This window comes from Dermacentor silvarum, chromosome 3 (genome assembly GCF_013339745.2).
Source record: "Dermacentor silvarum isolate Dsil-2018 chromosome 3, BIME_Dsil_1.4, whole genome shotgun sequence".
Classification (NCBI taxonomy): Eukaryota; Metazoa; Arthropoda; class Arachnida; order Ixodida; family Ixodidae; genus Dermacentor; species Dermacentor silvarum.
The window spans coordinates 140,673,948-140,687,345 of record NC_051156.1 but is presented as its reverse complement, the minus strand read 5'-3'; the positions used below and the strand labels follow the sequence as shown (position 1 = coordinate 140,687,345).

The 13,398-nt window shown below is 45.2% G+C and overlaps 1 long non-coding RNA gene across 1 annotated transcript; it reads left to right on the top strand.

Annotated features, from left to right (window-relative positions):
• Nucleotides 1–489: 489 nt before the first annotated feature.
• LOC119445835 (uncharacterized) lies at nucleotides 490–13,003 on the top strand. Its single transcript, XR_005190685.2, has 2 exons — nucleotides 490–586; nucleotides 4,622–13,003. It is a non-coding gene; the product is annotated as an uncharacterized LOC119445835 (long non-coding RNA).
• Nucleotides 13,004–13,398: the final 395 nt, after the last annotated feature.

Below are 13,398 nucleotides of genomic sequence, written 5' to 3'. Positions count from 1 at the left end.
GCAACCCCGCCTGGACTACATTGCAGATGAATACAGTCATGTGCAGTAGTTCCACCCCCGTAGCTTTCGCTTCATAGCCAAGAAAAGTTGTCCACGAGTATAGCACTTAGTATGTGCTACTGGTAATGACACATAACCAGTGCTACATTTACACCTATTACACACTCATCATAAGATAAATTGCTGATTGCATTAACATTGCCAATCTCCAGAGAAATGTGCCGCCATTTTTTTTTCTCGGTAATTTGTATTGATGCTTAGCATTACAGCTTTTTCTGTTGTGTGTGGCTAGTGCTTCCCTAGTCAAACATAGTGCTTCTGTTGCTCACAACAAATGCCCTGGCGAGGCAATGACGCTGAATATATGCATTCAGCTCATATGCTGAACCTGTTGCACCATGTTCTTGCCAAGTCTGGTAAGGCTGTGTTTATGGCAAGCAATGAAAGTGGTAAAGAAAACTCATGGCTACTTTTTATTATCCATGCAGAAAAAACTCCACAAGTTCATTCTGGAAAGGTGTGCCACTTCAAACCGGGTCCCACTCTGCATCAACCCTCTTTCGACTGCTTTCAAGAGCTTTGCTAGGTAAGAGATGCTACTGTTAAAGGGATACGGACACAAAAGTTGGCGGGTAGTTTTTTGCATCGGAACAAAAGTTGTATTTGAAAAAAAAAAAAGAATGAGAAACATCTTTTTTTGCGATTTTCTGTTGCCCCTTGCCTCTAAGCGGCCGCCGGCAGAAGCTGAAATTTGACATCATAACACCCACCCACCCGCGCGCGCGGCTAAGGTCGGCCACAGCTGTCGCAGTGTTTCCGGGGGTGTCGGTCCCTTGCAGAGTTTGTTTAACCCCTTTCGGTGATCTTCGCACGTAGTCCGTCTGAAACATTATCCCCGTCGGCGCTCCACGCAGGTGGTGCGTCTTACATGCGCCTTCCCGCGGTCGTCACTTGGTATTGACGCGTTCGCCGCGGCGGAAGGAAATGCCTAGACATTGCTGTTATAACAGCATCGTCAGTCGTTACACGCCGTCGCACACGTTTCGCAGAGACGAGAAGGTGCGTAAACTTTGGATACCTGCCTGTCAGCCATCACGCCCCGCCTGGAGACCTCTAAAAAAATTACTTATTTGTGCGGACCACTTCATTGACAATGATTATGTGACCATCCCGGCTGTGCTGAAAAGCCTCGGCATGCCGCTCAAAAGGCAACGCCTAAAGCCTGACGCTGTGCCATCGGTCTTCTCAGGAAAACGCAAGGCAGAAATGATCAGTGGCGCGTTTGAAAAAAGGAGGCGAAAAGATGTCGGTGCTGTTTTCGTCCAATTGCAGCTTTCTTGAGCAGTGTGAGGGCGAGGCTGGGGTGAGATGCCCGAGGCTGGGCACGAAGGCAGTAATGTCTTAAAATGTTGGCAAGCATAGTAAAACAATATAAGGCTGGCATGTGCGAGCGCAACTCACGATATCAGTCCTACATGGCAGTGGGGCAGACACACACACAGCACTGCTTCTCCACAGGCTAAACTCGGGAAAAACTGGGGAGAACGCCAGACAGGTGCTGCCGTCTGTGGGGTGGCTGGTGAAGTGGTCGCGAGTCTCTGAGGTACTGATACCTCACAGCAGTTGCTCACACAGACGGCATTTCTATTAACCCTTTGAGGGTCAAAGAAGATAAGCACACTGAAAAATGGTTGTGTGCACGTCCGGAAACCGAAACAAGTGAGAAGCCTTCGTCTTATCGCCAACAAGGTGCGATAGAGCTTTTGTGGTCTCTAAAAAAGGAAACGCAAAAACGGCAGCATCGTTTGTGTATATAAGCGGCTGCCTGGGAACAGGTGTAATCGCACCGCGGTGGGCGATAAACGATCGAGTAACAAGCGGTCACCCTTTGAGAGATTTGAAACCAGATAGCCATCAGTTTAGCGCGTGCAACAAGCGGAATCCGCCGCAGGAGAAGACCGTAACTTGCCGCTGATGCCGTGCGCCGGATGCAAAAGCGAGAGCTGATGCGCCATTGCCATAAAAAGAAAAAAAACGGAGAGGCATTGGTGCAAGTAAAAAATTCTACATCTTCCCGTCGAGTGGTAGCACATACCAAGCGAAAGAAATAATCGAAAGAAGCGCGCACTTTCCGCGCCGTTTCCATTAAAAAAAAAACGAAAGGAGAGTGGCAGCACATACCCAGAGAAAGAAATAATCGAAAGAATCGTGCACTTGTCGCCGCCGCGCACGCGCGCCCGAATGCGTCAACGCGCCGTTGCCAAAAAAAAAAACAAAAATGGAAAGGCATTGGCGCAAGTAAAAAAATTCCACGTGTTTTCGTCGAGTGGCAGCACATGCCAAGCGAAAGAAATGATCGAAAGAGGCGCGCTTTTTAAATGTACAAGCGATACCGTACATGTACGCCATTGACCATTTTGAGGGTGTTCGCGGAGGCCGTACTTGTACGGTATTGACCCTGAAAGGGTTAACTACTATTCAGTCATCCACGCAGTGCTGAAGTACCCCGCAGCTGCCTCGACTTCGTGCGCTCTTCAAAAAGCAAGTTTATAGAGGAAATGACAAATAATTCTTGCATAAGTGTCTGGTGCAGAGCGAAATCTTCGTGCTACGGTTCGCACTTCCACGGCCGCCTGCTCTTCTTCGTCGCTTGACGCGGAAGGCTCGTAACCATATATGGTAATATTTCTAGCCAAGTTGGAATGGTCCTCGTCTTCAGACATGTACTCGTCGCTGGTAGAGGCACCAGAACTCGAATCTATGATTGCGATGGCGGCTTTGGCACGCTTCGAATGACCGCAGCCGGCCGGCTTTCTATCCGACGAGGGTGTCATGACGTCACGCCTTCCAACTCCCGCGGGTCGGGCGCCTCGCCGCGCGCTCATAAAAATTCCAAAAATAAAGCCATTGGCTCAATAATGAGCTAAGTGACTATTTCTTTTCGGTGTAATCACACACTGAGGATTCATTTTCAGCATTTTCGTAAAACTTTCAGATTTTGTGTCCGTATCCCTTCAAGAATGCTTAACAGGTTATACTGATATCATTGCTACCATCTAATGAGGTGTCTCATTCTATAGTACAATCATTTCGTTCTCCTGGTGCCAACATATGCGGCAGAAACTTTGTGGCTGACAACAAATCTTGAAAAGAAGACTAGGAGTGCACAACTAGCGATGGAGCAAGAAATGATAGGCTGTTACGTTTGGCGTATTCGCCGAAGAGCAGAGGCTGGTGTCATCGTGATACCGACGTCAAACAACATTCCACAGAGTCAGCATAGACACTGAGATGTCCGTGACGGCATATTGGTGGCGTTAGGCGGGAGAACAAGACGAGAGAGGGTTTCCCAGAACTTCGGCGAAAGGCACCAGTACCTGGATGGCTTTACCTTCTGGCAAGCTTGAATCATTGACCGCTCCCCGGTTATCAATGATACACTGTCTGGTATGCTTGCTTCCCCCTTTTCCAGGATCAGCTTGGGGGCAATGCGTGTGTTTTGTGCCGGCCTTCTCCTTGGAGGTGGTATGTTCGATACAAACCACTGGACTGGTTGATTGGGACGTTACCGGTTTCCCTGAGTGATCTGGGGAAGGTGGAGGGTTTTTAAGAGACATCCTCCACGTGTGATGTGTGCTATCCCAGAACAATGTACTAGTATGCTCCAACATGTAAATTATGCTTCGAGAGCGATGTAGCTGTGTGCTACGAAGTACTGCGCTCAGTGCTCCTGCCAGTATGAGTATGACTTTTGCTGTAAATAAGTTTGCCCTACCAATGTAAGTAAACTGCGTGTTCATTTTCTCCAACCTTTCGATCCCAATGCATGCCACGACTTCCAATTTTGGTGCATACGGCGTGCTAAATGTAAGCCAAACGCGGTTGTCCTCAGCAAGCTGCAGTGCGCTTAGCCAGTGGACTCGTGGCGGTAACCCGCAGCGGCCGCGGTATCTATGCTACATAGCCGACCGCAGCTACCAATAGCAGCCACGTATGGAAATCCGCTTTATTACCAAATAAAGGTCCTGAAAAAAGTGAGGAACACGGCTTCTGTTGAAAAGAGAGCGTTTGAGAGAAAGGTGACTTCACGCTCCAATTCCGAGCTCCATGCACCGGGTACGACAGCAAAACTTGGCAGAGATGTTCGCAGCAGCGTATGCGACTCGCAGACTATGTTATTTCACCAAGCCCGAGGGGTGGTTCAGGGCACCTTTAAGAAACAGGAAGACAACGGGAGTAGCTGATGTTCTTGTCGAGATTAGGAGAAAGAAATGTAGTTGTGCAGGCCATGTAATGCATGGAGCCAATTCTGTTAGTTACAGAATGGGTGCCAAGAGTAGGGAAATGCACTCGAGGACGGCAAAGAACTAGGTGGTGTGATGAAATGAGAAAATTTGCAGGCATAGAATAGTCAACTGAGTCGAGACTAAGATAATTGGAGATAGCTGGGAGAGGCCTTCGTCCTGCAGTAGATAAAAACTAGGTTGATTTTGATGGTAGTATCGTGAAACAGCTACAGAGGGAGTAACTGAAAAACGTCATACGGCTGATATGGTGTTTCGTTTTCATTGTCTTTTAACGACGATGTCAAGCCTGATAGCTGGTGTCTTTGCTGGTGCAGTTCGACGGTGGCGCATCCTTCGGAGCTGCCTCCGTCGCCCCACCAATGGGAGTGACACGGGCGCCCTCCCCTGCACCACCCGTGACCCTTGCTGTTGCCAGCCTTGGGGGCCCAAAGGCTGCAGCTGCCACAGCAGCTTCACCGACACGTCATTCACCACTGCGATCACCTCTGTCACCACCATCACCGCCTATCTACAACGGCGGCACTGCTCCCTCGGGTCCCCCAGTGGCAGCACCACTGCTGAGCCAACCAGCTGCGCGACACTCTCAGCACCAGTGCGGATTGGCTGCTGTCGACTGTCTGTCACTCTCTCGCACACATGCACGGGATTAGTGTTGATGGGGAGGCCTCACGGCTTAAGGGTGTGAGTCGAGGCGTCGGGAGCGTTTTGGTTGGTGGTCAGCTGTCTATTGAGCGACTCACCCGTAAGCGCTCCGTGAGAAGCTTGCGGCTGTCTTGTGTCAGCCATGAATGTGTCCAGCTTTGAGAAAGGTACAAAAAGGGCTTTGCGGAAAGAGCCATTTTCAAGGCTAGGAATGGAGTCACTTTACTTTTTCCTTAGTGGCACCTGCTGGAAAGAGGAAAAACGTTCTGCGAGTTTTCTTTTCTCTCTCCCTCTATTTTATAGCTTCGCACTTCAGTTCTGTCTCGTATTGCCATACCGCTTTTCTTTTTTCCTCTGCTTTTATCCAGGGTGTTCACCTGATAGCAGGATTCCTTATACTTTTTTTTTTCCGACCCTGTTCTGCCCTACTTGGATTCCTTAAGGAGGTCTTTGTTTGGTCTGGTTCACGTAACTGAAGAGACTTTATTGTGGCATCCCAAAAGAGAGATGCAGGAGCTCGGACCATCTGGCTCTCGGTATTCAGTTTAGTGAAATTTGTCGGGGACCACCGCAAATGCAAGAGGCTTTGGGACAAATTTTCACGTGACGCAATGCCTGGCCATGTGTCGCTTGCCCTGGGCAAGTGTAGTCACCCGTGACGGCAGACATCCATCGGCACTCCTAGCCTTGCCCAAGGTTTCTCTTGGGGACTAGTAAAGAGCATGCTGCTACTCTTCTCACCCGCCTCTCTTACCGTCACCTTCCCTGCGACATCCTTTCCTTGTAGAGGAATAGCATGGCTTTTTCGTGTCCCTGTGCATGAGCGTGGAGCGTCTTGAGGTCATGGTTGCCTGTGCATCGTGTGGGGAGCACTTAGCCTAAAAAAAAAAGTGTGCATGAGTGTGTGTGTGTGTTTGCACGCCATGTTTGTGTACTTGTTTGACGCGAGAAACTTGACGTGGGGGTGTTTAAGTAAACAAAAAAGGTACAGTCTGGGGAGAGCTGTTGTAATGTCTTACTGTGATAACTGACTGTCGTTTCCCTTCTCTGTATGTGTGTCTTTTGCACGCTTTCACCCTTTGTAAGGCCCAACTTGGTAGTACCTCTTGTGACACGCCCTTTAGCTGACTTACCCGCAGGAAGTGCTGGTGCAGGTGATCAAAGCTTTTTGTTATGCTAAGCAGTGCTGAAATTTGTTTTTGACTATTAGCTTCCATAACTTTTCTTTTGCTGCTTTCAAATGGTCAGGGCTGGTCCAATTTGGAAACATTCATGTAAATGTTATGTAGGCAGCATTCACCTAATGTGATATGCTATGGTCCTAGGTTCACACTCTTTAAAAGCATTCAGACATCTCAGCTGATAGAAATTGAGTGAACAGGTTCACTTTACGTTCTCAGCATTTGACATTGCTTAGCCAAGACAATGATACCTGCCCTACAGAATGTTTTACCAATTTGAGGTGCCTGTCACTAGACTGGGGGCGTAGTATGCTTCTCGAAAAATCCTCATTCATCTCAGCATCCTGCGAGGTCGAATGCGTCCTTTATTCTCCTCCCCACTGTGCATTTCGTACGCGAAAGAACAGCCTGTGTGTGCGCTGGGAGAAAACGTCTCTTCGGACCAAAGCATGTACATACATCATTACCAGTCATGCTCACTCATCCATGTACATTATTTTGTACTCCTCATAGCTAGCTAGAAACATATTAGCGTTGCAAATTGGGCAAGTTGGTAACGATCCATATTCACCACTTAATTAAGGCAGGGACAAGCAAGAAGAGAGGACAGCACATGTCCTGTGTTGTTCTGCTTGTCCCTGTCTTATGTGGTGCTGTTGAAAATGGATAGCTAGAAACACAGAAAAAGGGAGTGAACAATGTGTGGCACTGACGAACGCACAGAGTTCTCTCTCGCAGAAAAGTTGTGCTCTTTATTGCCTGCTGTCCGAGAAATCTCTCTCTCATTTTGTTGTCCCCTTCCCAGTCGTTTATTTTTCCCTTTCTTCGGCTAGTTCATCACATGCTTTCCAGTCTCCTGAATGACTGAATTCAAGTAGGAGAGTGGGTATTTACGACTGCTCTGACATCATTCACATGTGAACTTTGTATTAAGGAGCAGTTCAACTTAACACTTTTTTTTTTTTCTAGCTTTAGAGCACAGGTTTTAAATTTCACTGCATTTTTTTTTTCCTTCGAGTTCTGTATATTCATCCTCTCGCCCACCACTATACCTGTCTTAGTTTGTTGTGTTGATTGCATGCGGTGCATCGGGTAGCCACCCTGGCTTAAGTTTTACGTTCGCATGCTCTTGGACAGCTTCATCACTTGTGAATGGTGATCTAATGGTGTTATTTTAATGTTGCCATTATTGCTTGTCCTGGTGTGTTCAGTAATACCTAGAATGTCTTCAATTTAGTGTGGTTGCCGATGTTCATATGACTGCAGTGATTGGTGCTGTCCTTAACGTCTTACCCACTCCCCCTTCCCCCTTTTATGTTGTTCATGTGATGAAAATACACCTTTTTTTAGTATGATCTCAGTATGTTGCACTTTCCTTTGCTTTTTTTTTTTTTCTTCTTTTTTTTTCTCATTACGGTAGTGACGCTATCGCATCGGTGGTTGATTTCTTTTTGTTTCAAAGTATGTGGTGTATTCACAAAATATGGGTTGTCACTCCAAGTGTATGTTAATGCCATTGTAATTCATGTACTGTGTGTAAGTGTTGCCCCACATAGGAACTTTTTGTACTCTTGCAAGGCCATTGTATGCAGCAGCATTGTATATAGCGAGGTTAATCTTACTATCACCACCTTTTCAACTTACTGCAGGACAGTTTTCCTTCATTTTTTTTTCTTTCTCTCTCCCTCTCGGGTGTTACCTCTTCTTATTTCAACCTGTTTGTTGGTTTCTCAGCCAGTCATACTGCAGACATGTATCCTCGCAGTTCTTGGAGTTCTTACATGTCACTTCTTTTCACTGTGTTATCCTGCATTGAGCTGCATCATTTTACTTGGTGTTCTACCAGTGGTCTGACTTGCACGCCTGTGGGCTAAACCCTGCGTAGTAACTAGGCAAGCCATTTCTTTTAAACTCGTAAGCGCTGAGGAGTAGTTGGTGTGTTTTTCATCCTGTCTGTAAGCAATCTGACAAAGCCTCACTTATCCTCCAATGTGGCCCATGTACATACACAGTAAAATATATCACTGCATTAAGTGTCAAAGGCAAAGGACTTCTTTAAAATCTGTGTGTTTCTTATCAACTACTGGAGGTAAAAGGATGCAAGAAGCACCTTGGTGCACACGAAGTATTTGTAGCAGCAATGCCTAGTTGCGTGTAGCTGTCTATAGACACTGCTTTGTAGTCTGCAACTTTCGCAACTTGTCTTTTTTTTTTTTTTTTCCTCCTGTTCTGGCACTAACACCACACACACTTTTAGCTATTGACGTGCCAAAGAACAAGTGCTTCTCGTGGGTTTTTTTTTTTTTTTTTTTTTTTTTTAATCGACTAACACTTTGGCAGCGCCAGCATAATTGCAACCAGATCTCTGGACCTCCACATTTTTTTTTTTTTTTATGTTGTCTTGGCGCAGACAGATGTGTGGGTCAATTTCCTGCCATGTACTATAGTATAACTTATTCGTGTTTTCGTGTCCCTCGGGTACTTTTGTTTTTTCTCCTAGTATGTGGGGGCTGTAGGCTTTGACTTCAGAGGCAACTCCTAACATTATGCGAGAAACTAGTCGTAAGGACTGTGCGTCTTACACTGACCTCGGCTTCACACTGTCTTGTATGGATGCAATCGTCTGGACTTTCTCTCAATGGAAAAAAAAGGCTAACATAGAAATGATGGTTACTGTCTCTGCTATCGCAGCATTGCTTGAGATTGCTAATCAGAGTCTCGTATAATGAAGATTTGTTCACCTTGTTGTGCGTTTAGGTCTGAAGAACTCATCTGATCGCTTAGCTCTAGGGAGGCAGCAGGTCCAATACAAGCAGCCGCTTAGGATTGGGTAGATGTCGGCACAAATGTCCCTGGTAAGAGTTCAGGTTGTAGTACTAGAACATAGAGGTTTGTTTCAAGCTACAAATCAGAAAGAGCACTAGGCAGACGTACACTAGATATAAACAAGAGCTAAAGATTAAACGTTACCCTTTATTTCCTAAAGCCTATGCTTTTTGTGAAATGGTGCAAGATTGGGTCCAGTATATGGTGCTGAGAGCAGTGTAGTAGTCATATAGCACAGTAGAATAAAAGTGAAACAAAAGGTTAGGTTAAGGTGCTAACAAATTGCTAGAACAAAACTTGGAACAGCACGCAGAGTTTTTTTTTTTACAAACTGCAGAGAAAGGCTGCACCACATGTAACAATCATCTAGCCTCCCATTTTGTCTGTGTGATGTTAGCAGAGCAGCTTGGAACAAAGCTTGTGCTTGCATTCCCTAGATAGGCTCCTAATCTGTGCATTTTTCAGCTGCTTCGTTAGCTGTGGACGTTCAGCTAGAGGTGTCTGTGCAGTTATTCCTGGAGTCGCTCTGCTTGTGTTCAGTGAGCATATGTTGTGAAGTCTACACCCTTCCTAACTATTACTGGGAAAAGAAGGAGGTGCTTTTTAACCATTTCTTTCTGTTCGCAGAGACATCCAACTGTAAACAGAGGTCCTTGTAAAGCAGCTAGTAACAAATTAAAATGATATTGGTGGAAAAAAATATATTAGGTTATCTATTTTGTGGAAACAGATTTATTAAAGCTCTCCTGCGGTAGAATATCAATTCTTTCACTGTGGGAAATTGAGTGCTGATAAGTGTTACCTGGAAGTTCACTGCATTGAATCAATGAATCATCAGTGTGTTTGGCATTTTTTCTACATTTGTTTAAACCCCCCCCCCAAATAATTCAATTATTTTCGTCAGTTCCATCTGGGTGAAATTAACGGAAGTCTACTGTATTCGTTACTGCTGTGCTTTAAGGCTGCAGTTGGGAGATCGATTAAAAGAGATCGATTACAAAATGATAAATTTTGGTAATGAGCTAACATCATTCTGCCATTTGTCTTAGACAGTGTCCACCTCTTCATGCAACGGAATGCGGCAGAATTGCAATATCTACTAGAGGAGATCCTAGTAAGTCCGTTTCCATTAAGATAACTCTGTTTATACAGTCTACTACTACAAGCTTATGGTTTACACTTGTGCTGTGCACACTTAAATGACTCGTCCCCCTAGGTTTAGGAAACTGCAAACACCTTCCGTGGTCCGCACACAGATGTCGTTGCCGAGGCAGAGTTTTGTTCCGCATGAGAGTTGTGCTGGCTGGCGAGGCAAAAGTGCCACGTTGATCAGTAACCTTGAGTGTTGGTCAGGCACAGTGCACCAAGTTGCGCGATAGATTGTATATTGTGGTTCATTGGTAGGCATCTCCTACGTTTTGGAGGAGTTTCCACTGCCGAATGTTTAGCACATGCAATTGCTGCCACCTAAAACCTCGGGTACGACAATCTTGGCCCTCCACTTGTGCCGCCCTATGCCCCCTCCCTTTTTTGTGTGTGCAGTTTTCAATATAGGGCTGGTAGCCATCAGAGGTGGTGAAAAGTTTTCACACACTCTGCTATCCAGCGTTATGTTACTGTAAGGCGATAGCTTCTGCCCCCCTTTGTTTAATGACACTCCTTCAAGCTACTCTTAATACACCAACCACTACTATTTTATCGCTGTTTGCATATTTCACTTCTAGTGTATGTGTGGAAGCAGGTTCACTTTGCTGTTTTGCCACTCTGTAATGATTGTAATCTTGCCGCTACAACTGGCAAATGTGGTGTTATGCTCTACCGTGCTGCTCTGTTCATGCCTTTCTTCCCGCTGTAGATAAGAATCTGTGTGTATGATAAAATGTAGTCAGTGAAGGTCGTGATGTTTTCACACTGTATCTCCATAGTGGGCTTGCAGCCAAGAAATGGTGCAAGGAAACATTCAAAGTTGAGGCTGTGACGAAATGTGGTACTATGTAGCAGCAAGTGGCATTGCTTGTCGCACACGCCTTCGGAAAAAAAAAATTGTCTGCTTGCTGTAGTCCTGGACAGGTTGAAGATGATGCATTTTGTTTCCTGGAGTAGCGTTCTGGAGCTGTCACACTCAGTGGTACCTAAGGCGGTTTTATCATGAGAATAAGTAGTTTCCAAGCTGTTGCTTTATTCCTGGAGACACCTTCAGTGCCCTCTTTCACATCATTTGCAGGACTGCCAAAGCACAGGTTCAGTAGCTGGTTGAAAATGATGACACTCGTTTGATATAACATCCAGCATCAACGCCTCACAGTAGCAAAGGATATCATGCGTTGATGTATTTCTGCTGCCTGTTGTGTTGGTGCAACTGAAAGCAAGTTTGGAAGTAATGCCACCAAAGTGTACATTCACACTCAGTCCTTCAGTCACGTCTCGCTTGCACCAGTTTAACCATTTGGAGTGCGCTGACAGCAGTACCTGCAAAGGTGACAGCTCCCAAATGCATCTCCTCCTTGTCGCTGGTCCACTACGTCCTGTAGACGAGCTCGCTGTATTTATGTCATCTCAGCCCTTGATGAGGAGAGAAACAGGTTATAACCACAGAAGGTGCTCATGTTTTAAGATCAACAATGCTATCAATGAGATGTGCTTTAATTCTCCGCCTGGCTTGCAGTAGACCAGACAAAGTGGTCCACTGATTACAAATTTGCCTGCACGCAAAGACTGCACCATATTGAAGTAATTTACTGCTGCATGCAAGGACAGCAGGAGCGTCGGATAACATTGAGAAAGGTACAGCCTTCAACACACCTAGCTTGAACATGTGAAATGACTTCAAGCAGCCTTGTACAGCAGGCGCTAGGCTTCTGGAAAAAAGAGGTGACCATAGAATGCACTTTAACTAGTGAAAAGGTGCAGAAAGCATGTTTGCATTAAATGTATTGTAGGCTGTACTTGCAAAGCTGAGATGTTACTTGAAGTCACTGAAAAAAACTACTGGCATCGTACCTCATGCATTTAGAGATTAAGCTGCATGTGAAAGCCATTGTTGTAGCTGCATGTAAGCATGTTGAGGACTATGGAAGCTCTTATTCGGATTAAAATTTAAAAAAAATGTGGTAATGTCTCTCAGCAACTCTGACATATTTCTATATTGCACTGTGGACCCCTTTGCTAATTATCAAGTTTGCATATTCATGTGATGCTTCTGCTGAACTAATGGCTGCGCAGGCTATCATTCGAACAAGGACAAAACACCAAGTGTATGTGGCCATGCTCATCCATGATGTACAATACTGAAATCGTGCAAACTACAACGGCACCTTTCATCTTGTAAAACCTTTATTTGCACATAATTTGCCGATTTGGAAGTAAGCCGTGCCTCCATTGTTGGCCGTATTGCTATTTCGAAATGTAGCTTGATAATTTGAAAATGGGCCTGCCGGCACTGTAGGCCATTTTGGCTGATTTGCACAGAATGGTGTTTGTACCACATTTGTCACCAAAAGCAGCAGCATTTGTATGGCTTTGGCCCGAGACTTCTTGAGAAAAATTAGTTCTGTGAAAACGCATGGTGCTTGCACATCTCAGAAGCAGCATGCCACGCCCGTCGGGTATCGTTTGTCAAGAGCAGAGCCTTTTGTATGTCACCAGTAGCTTCTGTACGCATGTGCTCTTCAGTGTGCGGTTTCATTTCTTGTGGGTGTGTGTTTTTTTGTACACGACTACTAACAACTGCTGTTCATCACCACCACCACAACTACTACTACTGTACTATTATTACTACTGTTTGCACACTGCTTAGGTGGAATGCTCTCCAAATGTGTATTAGTCAGCACACTTTATGAATTGGGTGGAGTTTGGTGTTGTGCCTTCCAGGGAAGAATATTTCCATCTTCCTCACAAGTCTCTTGTAGGTCTTTTTAAGAATGTGGTGTGTACTCGTCCTGTCGTGGTCTCTTTCTTTTTTTGTCCTCTGTTGTGAATGTTCTTAAATACCGATTCACAGTGCTCATTGGTGGAAACTATGAATAGAGTTTTGTTTTGGTTTGTTTACTGGCCGTCTCTTGTCTTTACTTTGTCATCCAGCAACACACACAGCATGCAACATGAAAAAAAAAATTGAGAGCAGCTGCAATATGGTGTACAGGATTTGAAAACATTTAGGTGGGAAGGAGGGTTGAGGCGCTTGGTGAATGATGACCACAGTGCAAAGTAAAGCAGTAGTCAGAACTCTTAACGGAGTCGCATCTAGTATCAAAATACCTTCATGATATCCAATATTTGTTATAAGCATATATTCTTTACTTACCGATATTGGTGAGAAATGTTTTAGATTTATTTCGGTATGTCCGCGATCATTATATACTGTAATAAACTATACTCGATGACAATTATAAGAAATTGGTACAAGCTAAACTTAAACTGCATTGCATATGCACCCTGTACTT